Source organism: Melanaphis sacchari, unplaced genomic scaffold (assembly GCF_002803265.2).
Source record: "Melanaphis sacchari strain LSU unplaced genomic scaffold, SCAv2.0 Contig59_pilon_pilon, whole genome shotgun sequence".
NCBI lineage: Eukaryota > Metazoa > Arthropoda > Insecta > Hemiptera > Aphididae > Melanaphis > Melanaphis sacchari.
In genome coordinates, this window is record NW_020271423.1 from 783,701 (window position 1) to 800,813 (window position 17,113).

Below are 17,113 nucleotides of genomic sequence, written 5' to 3' on the forward strand. Positions count from 1 at the left end.
ATTGTAAACAACTACCTCCTTGTTTATTTATGTTATACGGTTATTTGTTATTACTATTGTTTAAATGTTCGACAATACTTTTTACCATTATTTTATGTTCAACTATTTATGTTTTCATTATTTTATGCTATACCTATTGTCGAAATAAAAAAAACAGACTAGTCAGAAAAAATTATTATGAAAAATTGAAGCCTATTTGAACAAGTTATTTGTACAGAAAAATAATCGTTATTATAATATTGTAAATTAATTATAAATTAATTTTAATTATTCATTAATATTGATATTTTTATTTTTGTGTATAATCCTTGTTATAACTATTAGTGTTTTTATTTTGTTTTGTTAAGTGCAATAAATCACAAAGGTTAAATTAATTATTTTACTACAATTAATAAAAATAAAAGTTTATAAGCTCTGTTGTTATCATACACTTTTACTTAAAATACCTATATTATTTTGAGGTCGATGGGTAGATCGACCACATGTCATAGATTTTTTTCGTAACAATATTTTCATAAACTATTTAAGAAAATATTGATGATTTATTGTCATCGATGTTATTAAAAGTAATGATACGAATAGTTGCTATTTCATCTCATTATCCAATATAGTAGGTAATAACTATTAAATATACGATATGCGTTAACCATTTAACCACAATATTGTGGCCAACTAGTACTTACCTACCGCTATTACATTATTAAAATATTTATTATTATCTGTCATAATGTTATGTGCGTTTCTGATGCTACAATTACAATTATTGTTAATAAAATAATAATTATTAAAAGATTGACTTGTTTGGCTGTAGTGTTGTACTAAATATATATAGAGATATTGAAGTCCAAGAAATTATATAATTATAGATTATCCACAAAAAGATCTCTATTATTACTTTAAAAAATAGCTATTCTTTGAAGGTATTTTTATTATAATTACCTATGCGATCAAAGACCAAAGTATTAAAATTTAAATCTGAAATCCATTGAAAAAAATACTATTGACATACTGTAATGAGTGTGTTTGTGTATGGCTATAAAAGGAGTGGATATCATTTTAAGTTACGTGTGTCAGTATGCATTTTGAGATAAATTTTTAAATACTCAGTTTATTGAGCTTCAAATACACCAACAACTTATTATACATTTATATTTATATATTTATACCGTTGTCGTCCACTCTCAATCATATAAAAAAAAAATTACATTGGAAATCTAGATATCTTTAGTAGATATACGCAAATACGTGTATTTATGATCGAAATAGTGTAAAATGTTAATGCATACCAGGTGCGTATACAAAAAAAAATTTTGGGGGGAGGGGTTAGTTGTACATTTTCGTACATGATTTATACATAATATACATTTTCGTATATAATATAATCTAACCTATAACCTGACAAGAAGCTTACACAATTTCAATTATAGTACTATTTATTTCTCATAAAAACGTCATTATTAAAAAAAAAATTGAATAATCTTTAAAAACGTGTATTTTTATAGTACAAAATCTAATTTTCGAGGTAGTCTTGCAATCTGTTGATGACTTCGTCAATATTAATTTTGTCATTTCTATAAATATTCATGAGCGCTAATCCTATTAGCCGGTCTTGTCCAATATTATTTCTTAAATAGGTTTTCAGTTTCCGCAATGTTGAAAATAAACGCTCTGCAGTAACAGTCGTTACAGACAAAGTAGCTAATATTGTTATAAGGCACTTTATATTCGGATAAAATCACCAGAAATTTGACTTAAGGTAGTTAATGAACATTTTGAACGATCATCAACAGATATATTTTGCCACTGTGTTTGCTAGATTTTAATCTCAGTATTAAGCATATCAAAATTAGGTAATAAAGGTTTGTAAAACAGTACATATTCCGTAAATTTGTTTAAATACTTGTATGAAGTATTTTGAGTTATGTACTTAGGAATTAATGATTGTAAAGTGAAAATTACACGATGATGTTTGGAAAACCTTTCTTCTTGTTGAAGAATAAAATGATCCAATAATGGCTAAAAAATAGTACGTTTATAATATTGCAGTTCTGATGAATCGGCTGGCGAGTTATCTCGATAAGTTTGCTAACCTACTGTTCTGGGCAACATAATATCATCTTCAAGCATTGCTTTTTCGCAATCAGAAAAAATATTTTTAAAACTCTCATCTGAATTACTCCTCTTTTCAATTAAAATTGTACGTACGTCATTAACTCATTCATAACAATAAGAAAAATCGATATTAACTTTTTGTAATGCTATACATAGGGGTAAGGTTAGAGAAAATATCTTTTCAATCACGTGTAAAGAAATTACAAAATTTGAAGCGCTAATGGCACTAGATCACTGGTTCCAAAACTGGGGGGGACGTGTACACATTGCTGGGGAGGCGCAAGCAGTTATTACGAAGTACAATTTTTATTGATTAAATTATTTTTATTTTAAAACTTAAAGAAAAAATATCATTTTTTTACAATTTATAAGAGGGGGCGAGACTTTTGAAAATCTACAAAGGGGGTGTTGAATAGGAGAGGTTGGGAACCACTACACTAGATAATTGAAATGCAGCTTTTGAATTTTCAATATATAAGAATTACTCTCCAATTCTTTTAATGCATAGTAAATGCTTAAATAAAACTCTTTGAAATGAGTTATAGGTACTCTCTTGACGTTCACCAGTCAAATTTTCGGCTACCACAATCTCAAGAAAGTCTTCCTGAATACAATTTGTTGAGATATCAACATAACGCGCATAAATTTTCTTGAATTAATTCCCCGCATATTTGTATTAATGTATTTTGAATTTTAGGACTTGTATAAGAAGCAAATGTAGTTGAATTTTATAGATAGTTTTTCAATATAGAATCTGTTTACGCTTTAAATCTTAATAACAATCGAAAATTACCGTCATTTACTTCAGAATAATTGTCATATATGTGATCCGCGTCACGATGACCCTTCAAAGCGATGTTTGTTGACCACATAATATTATTGTTTCTATAATAGAAAAAAGTTTAGTTCGGTTTCCAACACTTGTTTTTTACATGAAGAATCAATTTTATTTTAGATAGAATTTTTTTATTGTCCATTATTTTTATAAAATCATCAGCTCGCATAGTGGATAATTTATGGTATTATTAACTTTTTGAATGTTGGTTAAAACGCTCGATTGCGTCTTTCTATTTTGTAAAAGGTACTTTAATTAGAGCTCCTAATTTTTGATGTGAACCTTTACCAACAAAAACATTCGAACACAATATGCAAACTTTACATAATACACTTTCTACATGTTTGGAATAAACTAACCACACATAGCGTCTAAACCAATCAGTTTGAAATTTTAAACGTCAGTTTTGAGAAATAGGAAACTCATAATTATTAGGTAGAATCCATGGGTGCTTTAACAATTTATAATTTTTAGCACCATCAATTGTATTGTTATTTAAATAGAAACTTATGTCTTGATTGTCACTATTGAATAATTCCTCTGATGACGAAACCAAGGAAGAAACTAACCTTTCGTTTTCTGCGGTATTTACAGTTGTATTGCTATCTGGTGCAGTTATTAAATCTATTTTAATTTTTTGATACTAAATTTTAATAATTTCGATTGATTAGAATTATTTCTTTTCATTTTTATAAAGTTTTATCGCGTATTAAAACTGATACTTAAACTTGCAAACACCAAATATATGTTTAAGGTCAAAGACGACAAGATGAGTGTCAAACATAATATATACTAAATTGACAAAAGACATTTCAGATATTATACTATCTTTATTACATTGACACTTCTGTTAAACTTTATTAATCGTTGTTATTGTAATAAAAATTATATTGGCTTGCATTGGAGTTACATTTAAAATCTATATTTATTTTGATGTGGTTTTGTAGTGGTCCGATTGATGATTGTAGATAATGATCGAACGTTAAACGAAAATATAATTCATATTAAGATGGCAATATGGACAATTAAATAAAACTAAAATAATAAATAATAAAACTTATTTCCTGAAAATATTTTGATTGTAGGTGGGGGGGGGGGGTCGAACCCCTAGAACCCCCTTTATATACGCGCCTGTCGCATACAATATAAAGCACTGAAACACTTAATATTTATAAGTCACGTGAGTACGTGACTACTCGTATTTACTAAGATTTTACTTTGATTTACCAATCTTATATACACAACACATTGTACATAATTGCGTAAGTATAAACATTAAATTTTAAATACGCTTCGTAGCGTTGTATACTTGTATGAGTTGATGCTACACCTATTCCTACAAGGAAAATATAAATAAGTAACTATGATTGATGTGCTTAGCCACTCAGTGTATATTTCTTTATGAGCTGCTACGGTTTTGAAATTGATTTAGAAGTTCGTTCAACACTTATATCACCAAAATGTCATCACATTTATACTGCACAACATTATACAGTATTATACTATTATATACACTCACAAATGGCGACGTGAAAATGATTTAAACAAAAAACATTATGAATCAAACAAACACTGAGAAAACGGACGGCGACAATAATTAATGGTGATCAGCTATAAATATATAATTAAACAATTAGATAGCCGATTATTTTAATCTTATTGAAATCGGCAACCATATGCAAATTAATTGGGAGTACGTTTAGAAAATCAAATTTCAGAATGCTAAATTTTAGAATGGAAAGTTTTCGGAAAGCTATGTTAAATATGTACCAATATGTATCATTATATATTTTTTATAATTTGAAAATAATAACCAATTTTGAACAGAAAAAGGTTAATATAGTTGATAACGTTTATCGATTTTCAATTTATTCGGTAAGGTTTTGGCATTGACAACAGTCGAAGCAACGCATTACGAACCCTGTTTCTCAATTAAAACGTGGTAAGTTCATAATATAGAACTGTCAATGAAATGCCCTGAATGTCCTATTCTACAGAAGGTTGACAGGTATATCAAAATACTACATAGTTTATTAACATGTCATGGTATACATTCATTTATTTCAAATAGAATATTAAAAAGACACAAAAATGAAACACAGAATAATTATTTGTTTTAAATCAGCTGTTAAAGAATATTTAATAATTCGAATTATGATTTAGATGAATTTTTGAAAACTATTGCTATTATTTATAATAATATAAATTATCATAATAATTACGTTTTATTAGTAGTAAATGGATAAATTTTAATTATAAATAAAAGTATATACGAATATGCAGCATACAAAATAAATATTTTTAAAAATACATTATATTCTAAGTATATTCTAAAGCACATCTTTTCTAAGACTCATTATTCTAACCCATGACTTTCTAAAATCTAATTTAGTACCTACCTATTATGCCAACAGAAAATGTTTACAATTGTATTATTTTACATTTTATATAGGTATCTTATCTACGAGATCGTGGTGGAATTAGGTAAACATTACCTTATTAGCAAATGCGCATACGACTTCAACAATGTTATGGGTACGTAATGAGCAGTCGAATATTTGGTTATTTTGTATTTCTATGTGATAAATGAAAAATATCACAGTTAACTACTCACCGTGTACTGTGTTAACGGAGGTTTTTGCAACTGACATTACTACTGTATACACAGACCATGAGGGATTTATAAAACTTCATTATGGAATTCGTGGACGCGTTTTATAGTTGTCATCGAAGTATTTATGTCGGCCAAATCTAGTGAAGTTTCAAATCTACGCAGTTAGACAGAATAAGTGCAGACGAGGTGACCGCTAACCATATTGTTCTCGGTACTTATAATCGAGGCAAGCGGGTAAATACGATGTTTTCTGTACGTTATTAGCTTTATGCAATTGTTGTGAGTAGTTATGGCCGTTTTTCTCTGCGTCCATCACTGCTGACTAATTTCCAATCACAAAGTTTCCACGTTTTTTCTTCGTATTTCGCGTCTACACGTGTGAAGTATTAATGTTTGTAGTGCGATGAAATTTTCATAGTCAATCTTGATACGTATATAACCAATTATTGTTCACATCACCGCTCGTATTATTTAGTGTAGTGTAGTGATGAAACGAGTCTTGATTTTCTCCGGATCCGGCACGTGCCACACCCGTTTCTCGAGGGTTATGCGTTAAGTGCCGCGTCAAGGTTGGATGCCACCTATATTATTCACAAGTTCCTTGTAGAAATACAGTTTCAATAGTTTTATATGTTTCTACGTCTGTTATTCACAAATTAGAATTTATTGAATTTATTGTGCTTCGTATTTACGCATAAAGGATAGTTTTAAGTTTGAAAAGTCCAACGAAAATTTTAGTAAAATAATCCCATAACATATTATGGATATAATGCACCCATATGAATATTTCTATAGTATAACACTGAACCCACTAAACATAATAACATAAAATATCAAAAATTATCATTGCTTCGTTTTTAAGCAATTAAGTTATACTTGGCTTAAGACACATTATATTAGCATTTTCTATACATGATAAACTTTTCAAAATATTTTGACTCCAATTCACACATTTATTACACTGACCTACTCAACTCTTATTATACAGAACTATACCCAATTGGCATTTATCCACCTTTTTTTGGTCTTAATAAGACGTTATTTGTGCATACATTATCTCCATATAACCAATAATCTTGGCTCAAGATATAACGGGTATTTTTTACTTCAATGTAATAATATATTACAATAATACAATTAATATATATAACAATTACATAATATTTTTTGAATAAAAAATACGAATTTATTAACGCTGATAACGAAACTAGAACAGTTTAGTATATTATAGTAGATATAAAATAGCATTGTAATATTAAACATAATTAAGTAATATTCAATATTATTTAATATAAATAATATTAAATCAATTAATCGGCTATAAAAAATGTTTTTCATGTTTATCTAAATAAATGTCACGTTTAGAAAAATCGACTTTATATTGAAAAAGGTTTAATAAGTTTCATGTAGCACTATGTTATTTCTTAATGAACCATATATATTTTCTATAAATGTTTCTTTTAATAGATAATTTTACAATCTGTATAGTAATGTTATTAAGTAGAAAATCTACTGGAAGTCTAAAGCGGGTCACATCTTTTCAGTTATTTTTAAGCTAGAAGAAAAATAATGATCGTCCAAGTCAATTTCCACTACATGACTTTAATAGCCTTGTAACTATATGTGTAACTACACTCAATAAATTGGATTGTTAAGAAAGCCATAAATATTGGTTGATTAAATATATACCAATTCCTATCAACATACTCAGAGTTATTGTTGTCAAATGATGAATAGTAATACATCATTATATAGGTGTAGTAAAGTTAAAATGTACAAATGCATATACGTAAATGTAATATACATATTACGTATTAAATTAATAAAAATCATACAAAAAATTTAATTCTACATTAGTATTGGCAGTTGTACTAAATTGTCATCTGTTAACTATTGCCTTTTAGCATATATTTAAAACTATTAAAACGATTTTTTAATCTAATCTGACCTATGGTATTACAAAATCAACGTAATTACAATTTTTAGGTTTATTGTAAAAATTACAATTACCTAGTAGTAAAAATACCATGTTTGATATGACACATATTTATTAAATTAACTAATGTAGGATATTAAAATTAAATACATTAAGTAGTAATTATTGATACACTAAATATTTCAACACAATATTTATTTATAGAATAAGTTGAGAATGGTCACGAAATTCCAGCTAGGTACTCAATGCAATATATATGAAGTTTTTAAAATGTAAGTTAAGCATTATTTAACTTTAATTTGCTTAACTTAAATCTTTTATAGTTTTTTATATATGTGTTTGATAGACAATTTCATCCGAAAGAATATTTTTACATTATTATTTATAATATTACATATAAATGGCTTGATCATTTTTTCTTATTAATGAATTTTGTCAAAAAAAATAAAAAAACTTAACTAACTAACAAACAAAATACTAAGCTATATTATTGTGTTCACGATATAAATATAAAAAAATGTAAGCTAATTATAATTTTCTAGTATACCTATAAAATGTGGTTATTTTCTGATCTCACAAAATATATTTATAATACGTTTGTACTTGTGGTGCTCATTATTTTTATCACTCTACCCTAAAGTAAAATTATGCATATACTCGATTTTAACGTAACTAATACCTACTTAAATGCCATTACTAAAAAAGGTAAGTAAATGGGTACCGATCTGCTGTAAATAATGAGCACAGTAATTGTTGAGTTAAATTTGAATTCAATAATATATTATTGCATATGAAAATTTATTTTGAGCTGAGATGATCTGACAGCCCAGTTTATTATTACTAGATAGATTGCATTTATTCTTGCTAAGATATTGAGTATGCAATTATCAATAATGATAACAAATAATAATATAGATTTGTGATACCGTGGCTCTAACATATAGTAATTTATAGTTGTATACTTGTATATATTCAGACTGTAAGTAAAGTCAGTAACGTTTTATTTAACCATAAAACGATATATGAAATGTTTTATATGTTTGGAAACAGTAGTTATTTATACTCCTCTCTATTGAATATTTCTGAATTCTGTTTTTGCATTTTAATATAGACGACAAAACATAAAAATAATTTTAAAAATCTTCTCTTTTATTTTAGGTGTAAGGTACATCAAATTTTGATTTTTAAATTTCAAATATTAATTTTTTATACTTTAATAGACTTATAAGTTATAAGACTATACGAGTATTAATAGTAGTTTTTTAATATACTATTTTATTATAAAACACTTAAAGCTTGTAAAATTTACGAATTTGACGAATTTTGTAAAAAATTTAACTTCGAATGCATATAAAAAAATTTGCTTCTGTATTCTTGATAAATTCATACAAATATAAGGATGACTTAAGAGGAATCAATATTAAATAATTTTCATCCATTTTTATCCAGACAAAAATTATCAACATTTATAAAAAAAAAAAAAAAATAAAAATTTCAAATGTCTATAAATATTTATGTATATATTAGATATATTATGTATATATTATGTATACAAAATGATGATATTAAAATGTTGTGAAAATGTTAAGGACATGTGGTTATTTGTTTTTGAATTACAATAAAAATCAAAAATCGTTCAAGAAGAAGTGATAATTATGAATGATTATCAAGAGTCATAAAAATTTAAGCTCAAATTTTCATGATAAATGAATTACTTTCTAGTATTTTTTTTTTTTTTTAATATAAATTGAAAAACTTATAAAGAACCTTGTATTAAATTTTTTAATTTTATGTATAAATAGAAATTTGCTTATTAATTTCCTAGTACAAAATGATTTGTAATTTTTCCAAAATTCAACTTTAAAAAATTCTTATAAACAATATTGTTACTATACATTTTTGATATTTTTTAATCAGGCAATGAACAATATATTAATAATCTTGTATTCATTTTTCAAGTATTTTTATCCATTATTGATTTTTATGTTAATGAAAAAATGCATCTTAATTTTTATAATGGAATTTATAAAGAAAACTAAAAAAATTGAAAATGTCAGTTATCTATGAATAGCCCAAAAATTCAAAATATTTTGAAAATGATACCATTTATAGAAAATGATAACATGATAACTTGATGGACATTTCAAATTTCTATGGTAATACATTTAAGAAAATAAAATTTATTCAAAATTTGGTTTAGTGTGAAAATTCCCATTTACCCTCAATTCCTTATTTGTTTTTTTCTCGAAGGTTAGTACCGGAAAATTTTCACTTTTTACCCCAAAAGTTGAAATTCGAAACATTTTTACTGTCCAAAGAGGTGATGATTAAAAAAAAAAAAACCATTCAAAACTACACTCAGAATCTAAAAAGAATATAATAAATTAATATTTATTGTTTATTTAGTAGAGTATTTATATTTATTTTATTTATTTATTTGTTATCTACTGTAAATGTTAGACATTTAGAAATATTCATAATATATACTACTATGCTGAATAATTCATCATTTTTTTTTTTTTTTTTTTTAATTAACAATAATACAATTCAGTAAATTAATTATTAAAGCGCTAAACTACATTGCTCGTGCGACCAAGTATATTCCATATCCACAACACTGTAATACTATATAGGTTATGTTAATGTCATATTTATTTTACGAAAAATAAACACACAATGAATAACTAAAATGCCTTTTTTTCAAAGGAAATACCGGATCAATAAAAGCTGTTTACATAGTGGAAGGAGTCTATGGTTCATGTGTTGCTTCATAAATACATGCCTATGACATTTGAACGGCATGGCAGGGGATAGTTTTAATGACGTATTTAATTAACATTTTAATAGTAATTAAAAACTAAAAGCAACATTTTATTACTACGAGTATTTATAAAATTTACCTCTGGAATAGGATTCTTCTTTTCTGTTTTTTTATTTTTAAATATTATTTTTTTAAGTAATAAACATATAACAAAGCAAAAAAAAATAAAACTGTATACAAAACTTTACTTTTCTAGAGTAAAATTTAAATTGTCTTTAAACAAGTGTTTAAGGAAATCAATATTTAGAAGTTGTATAATAGGTATCTCTATCGTTACTCATGGTAACATTTCATTTGTACATTCTACACCAACCATTTAAAGTGAAAGCTACACCAAAGATACAAAATCATTAATCATGAATATTAAATTCTCTAGAACGATGTAATATTGTCACATTTTTTGAAAATTAATTTTTTTGCAACCTAAACGTAGTAATTTTTTCTATTTATTCTTTACATATTATACTATTCTTAATTTTCTCGAGTATTCATTTATTTTTATTTATGTTACCTACAATAAGAGTTGGTTAAAACTTAATAGAGTACGATATCATAATCAATTTATAGACTCAGTTCATTACTTATGTCGTATAATGTGTGACATTTAATAATATATTTATTTGAATTTTTACGAAATACTAATTCATACACCTTACCGTATTATTGATTATTTGGTATTTAGAATACAAGAAGCATATTATACTATACAATAAATCCTCGTTGTTCATATTAATTATGCACGCATAATTGTAATTTATTATGAAAAGCCTGTACAATATTAAATATTTCAATCACACACAAATCAGTTTTAGCTTAACCTTAACGAAAGGAAAAATTCTATAAATATAATTATTTATTTCATAGATTTTAAAATGGTCAATACCTATAATGATTGCCGTCTTTAGAAATTTACTTACATATAAATTATTGAGTGTTTCAAATTGAGTGTTTCATCATAAGTCCAATAAAACAGAGTTATATGATAATTTTGTAAAACAACAATACATTAATGCATTTATTTATATTATTTTATTAACAAAAATCATAATCATATGACTATTATTACATTATAATACCTAATCATGTTTCGAAAAAATAAGCTTACTTTTTTAAAATTATACATACAAAAGATTCTTTACAAAACAAAAATAACTAATTTTGTCTTTATACTTTAGATATTTATAAATTACAAATAATATTAATAGAATAACAGAATACTACAGATGTTCTTTCTTCGTTCCACACCTATTGATAATAAACTGTGCATGGATTTACTGTATTATTTGGTTATTATTACCTAGTACCATTGATTTTAAAATATATAAATAAGAAACAGCCATACTAGTTTCGTTGTCTAAAATATTCTTTGATTTCTTGATGGCAAAAGAAGAGCTTCCAGTTTGTAATACATGTGGAAGTACGGAATCTAAATCACATATTTTAACAGACTATCTCAAATACGAAAACACACAAAAAAAAACAATCTACCAATACACCTCTTTGAAATCCTAGGACCCCAAACACAAATGTCAAACAAAGTAATACATTTTCTAAAAAAATCATAATTATATAAACAAATTTAGTAATATATCTAAGAAACAAAAGAAACAAAATAAGCGATTAAAAAAAAAAAATGTTAACTTTAATAACGCTAATAACACGTCATGTTGTTGATGTAAATAAATCAATAAAAATTTTTTAAAAAATATTCTTTATTTTAGTTGTAGGTAGATATTTTTGACTATTTTATGTCGTATAAAATTATATTTTCGGTGAAATCACAATCTATTTTCATTATTAACGGATGAAAAATCACAACAAGAGGCACTGTAAATAGTATTGATATCATTAAAAAGAATACCTGGAATAGAATTGAAACAATAAATAAGCAATGATTGCCATTTATGTTATAATATTAAAATTTAAATGAATGATAAAAACAAATAGTTAATATAAATATAAATACTTAAATCAATTTAAAAAATTAACTTTGAATTGTAGGTGTTTATTCTAACTGTGACTTAATTTTTTTTTAAATTTTTTATTATCTTAATGTCATTGCACAATGTTTAATTTTTTTTTAAATATTTTACAAATTGAAAGTTGTTCTATAATATATAATTTATATTCACAGAATCAGCATTAATGAGAACCCATGCTCTAATTTTTTATACTTCACATTGTCAACATTTATTTTTTAAATATTTTAAGTATTATAATTTATATATTAAAATGCTTTCAACATTGTTTTAAGTCCCATTTATGAATAATTTTGGTTTATAATTAATGTTTGATTACTTTTATTTAAATCTTTTTTTTTATAATAATAAATTGATCCTTACAATATTCACAGTTAAATTTTCTTATGTATTTGAATGTTAGATATTCAGCAAAATAAGTCACCAAACAATCTTCTAATGTGAATGCAGTTATAAAAATAATAAATAATAAATAAATATTTATTTTTTTAATAATTTTTTTTCACAAACTTTTTTCCGTTTATTTAAACTTTTACTGTTCACCATGTACAGCACTTATGGGATTTATCTTGTTTGCATATAATATCGTTATTTACGTGTAACACGTAAAGTTTTACTGAGTATTCATGAAAAAATTATAAAAGTTTAAAATTTAAATATGAAACAGGTATTGCCTTTATTACGTATTGAAATAAGCTTCAATTCGCTAAAAATCTTAAAATAACGAACTGACGAACTTGACACTTAATTTAATATACACAACGTATAAACTGCAAATGACTTAAGCTTAATGCAATATTGTTTTATTGTTAATTTACAAACATTATACATAGCTATTTCGAGTTAAACCTTAAAATTGCCGAGCGAAGAGGGTCTCTCAGCCTATATTATTGGACACTAAGTAAGTACATTTAATGATATTTTTCTTGTGGTGTTACGGTACGCTAATTTAATTTTTGCCAAAAACATTGCGTTTATTATACAATTAATTTACAATTTGTATAGTAATAATAAATATAATTTATACTTAAATGCATTTGTAATTTTTATTAACTTTTAAGTAATAGCACCTTAAGGTAAAAAAGTGTAGAATTAGGTTCATGGTGTAAATAGGTAATATATTAAAATTAATTTACATATTTTTAAAAGGTCATTGCGTTTAATAAAATTTATTATATACGTATAAGTCCCAACGAATAACGTTTTTAAATCACAAAAAACTAATAAACATCGTTATTCATCATTAAAATACGTAATTTCATCCAAATTTAAAATTTAAGTAAATTATAAAAAAAAATTGTTTGTGTATTTTAAGATTGTTTAGTATGAAATATTTATGAGAAATATTGTATTACATTTTCATATCTTTGCTATAAAAATTGAAGATTTTATAATTTTTTTTATCACAAAATATTTATAGTTAGTAATTATTTGCGATTTTAATGAATTCATCGTTTAAATATGTCATTTTGTCCAAATTTAAATTTCAAATCCCCGTAAAAATATTACTGTGCCAGTGTAATTTAATATTTTTATATAAATATATGAACTTATGTGAGATCTTGTACTACATTTTTTTAAATTTTGATTTAACAAAAAAAATTTTTATGAAATTTATGGAAAAAAAAAAAACTAAAAAAAAAATCATGGCTTTGCATAACTTAAAGAGTCAAAATATTTTGAAAATGTAAAAAGTATATTAATATTATTGATAGAAAATGATAATATAAACAAACATAGGTAATGCACATTTCAAGTATCTATTATGATTCGTTTTCAAAATACAACAATGTAACAAAAATAATTTGAGAAAAAATTGTTATATTACTATTAAATATGTAATGCCGTAAAAATGAAAGTTCAAACGCTCGTAAAATATTTGTTTGACTTTCTAGTAGACGTATTATTTTAAACATAGGCTGAAAAACCTAAAAATAACTTTGTATTCAATTTTAAAATCTTAAGTATGGTCATATTAAAAATTGATTGTTTAACAACAAAATAGGTTTCTGATATTCGCTATTATAACAACATTTGTTAAAAATCTAACTTTTAAGACTTAAACATTTTTTTATGGTTTTACACTTAACATTATTTTATTACTACTAATAAAAATTGTTGGAGATCCTTGTATTGAATTTTCAACCATTTTTCCCCAGCGAATATTTTATAATTGGCATTTATAAAAAAAAACTAAGAAAATTGAAATATTCAATTATTGTCCATAAATAGCTTAAAAAAGGTAAAAATATTTTTAATATTATACCATGTATAGAAAATAATAATATAAATACTTGATGAAAATTTCAAGTACCTCTCTATAATTATTTGTTTTTAAATTATAACCAAATAAAGAAATAAAACCAAAATATATTCGTAATCAGAGAATTTTTTAAATTTTCAAAAGTTAAATTTCTAATCATAGAAATTACTATTGATTATTCTTCAATTCCTTGCTTTTATTTTTTCAAAACCCAATCTTATCGCAATGTTCCATCAGTCACCAAAAATGCAATTACAAATAACAGACTAATAGATCCTTAAATAATTTCAAAATTTACCTATTTAATATCGAAATTACTTAATTTAAAAATAAAATGATTGTTTAAAAAATTGTTAACACAGATTAGCCAAAATTTTAATTTGATAATTGTTTAATTTAAAATATATATCTAATTGATAACGATGTCCATCCAAATGTTTAAAAGTTATTTTTTATTATTAATAACTAATTAAACAGAAATAAATAAGCAAGGCATGTTAATTTCTTACACTGTTAATTACTTACATTTTTATTTTATATTTGTAATTACTAATTACATTATCCATATGTTAAAATGTAAAATTTCGAATTCTGTTTTATGAAAAATAAAAATTTGAGTTTAGGATTTCAATAAGCCAGGACAAACTTAAAGATTTTTAAATACCATTTAAACAATTCGCCTAAATTCATATTATCAATAATTCTTGGATTTCTACATTTTCTGTAAGAAAATAGTAAAAATATTACATTATACACAGGTAAAGTCTTACAATAAATTGTTTATTCTTAATAGTACCGCGACCAGGCGCAAATAGATAATTATAGTTGTTCTAGCTCTCTCCCCCGTGTTAGGTATAAAATCCATGTAATCTACAAATGTATTAAATTTATATTTTGATTATGTGTCCATAAAATTTGTTTTTAAAATTGTTCTGAATGAATTGTCGAAATGATAAAAGAGATCGTTGACACTAGTCGATTTAATTTCCTATTTGCGCCCATACGAATTAGGTAAGCAGTAGGTACTTATCGCTTTCACTTACCGTTTTCATTCGCGGTGCGTGCACAGCACGAGATTCGGACGCCGTGGCACGGGTAGGACTCGACGGATCCGCCGCCGTCGGATCTTTCGAAACCCGTCGTGGTCGCGCGCGTGCCACCGAGAAATCAACCACCTATGGCGGGCGGCAAAATTGGGGAGGGTGTAGACTTCAGGGGCGGCGGGCGGCGGGCGGGTGTTTACAGAAAGGACGGTCGGCAGAAGGACCGGTGGGCTAGTGGTCGGTAGGTCTATCGGCGCGATCGTCGCCAAGACATATCATCCCTTCGTCTTCGTCGCGACCACGTGCAATGATAGCGTCAGCGACAATAATAATAATAATAATAATAATAATAATAATAATAGCGTTGTACGACTGAGACGGAACTCGCGTTCGGCCCGCATGGTACGTGAAATGATAGTGACGGTGACGGGGACGGACCGTGTCGAGGCTGTCCTCCGCCCCGCCGCCGGAATGCACAAGATCGTCGGGTCGGATCTGAAATTTGGACGGGAGGGTGGGCTGGCCGTTGGCGTTTCGGACGCGGAGCGCGACGACGACGCCCGCGGGACGGCGGCGCGGTCGTTCGCCGTGTTCCGCGGTGGGGCGCGCCGGTCGGGACGTAATGACGACGGTATATACGCGCGCGGGTGTGCGTATGTGTGTGTGCTTGTGTGCGTGTGTGTGTGCGCGTGTGTCGTGTGTGTGTGTGTGTATGTGTGTACGTGTGTGTGTGTATGCGTGTGTGTACGTGTGTGTGTGTGTGTGTGTGCGCGCGTGTGTGTGCCGTACGGATAGTAACCGTCGGCCGCGGCGTAACGTATCGGGTAAATTTCAGGAATCGCGAGACCTCGGCAAACTTCGGGCGCGGAGCAACTTGTGCGTGCAATATTGATCTTAGCATATTTTTGTTACCACGCGCCGCGTAGTTATGTATTATGTATATTATGTAACATGTATACACATTTATGGACGTGCACGTGCACACGGCTCCGATCTCGTAAATCACTCGCAGTCCAACGTTTTTGCCTGTCCTGCGAGTGATGGCGGCTTTATATCTTACCGGGGCTTTTACGAACGGATTTCGGAATTCGTCGGGGAGTAATATCATACCTACGTGTGGCGCACATATTGTTGTTAGTATTTTAATACAGTGGCAGTGGATTAGCAATGCGCTGGGAAATGTAACTGACAGCCGTAGGTAATATAGGTAACCTACGTGCCCACACACCAGTCCGACGCGTCTTTCTCACACGGGCACCGTAACCATGGTTCGTTTCGTATGGGCCACGCGTGTACACAAAAAAGTGGGCATTTTCGAGTAGAATTTAAATGACGAGTACCTACTAATTTTTTACTTTTTTTTTTTACAACAATAATTATCGACCCTAAATCTTATATCGCACAATCCGTCGAAGTCTTATAAATTATTATAATCGTGTATCCTTCACGAAACTTTTTAATGGTTTCTATCCGAAAAACACGAACCCGCGTGTAAAATCGATTTCTATTC

At 27.1% G+C, this 17,113-nt stretch overlaps 1 protein-coding gene across 2 annotated transcripts in view; it reads right to left on the reverse strand.

Annotated features, from left to right (window-relative positions):
• The window catches only part of LOC112600021, a 31,651-nt gene extending 15,651 nt beyond the window's left edge, over positions 1–16,000 (reverse strand). The window contains exons 1-2 of one of the 2 annotated variants that reach the window (XM_025347155.1): positions 15,604–16,000; positions 5,562–6,142 (exon numbers count right to left, since the gene is read on the reverse strand). The gene's annotated coding sequence lies outside the window, so the exon portion shown is untranslated. The remainder of the gene's footprint in view (positions 1–5,561; positions 6,143–15,603) is intronic. The other variant, XM_025347153.1, reaches the window with a different exon arrangement.
• Positions 16,001–17,113: the final 1,113 nt, after the last annotated feature.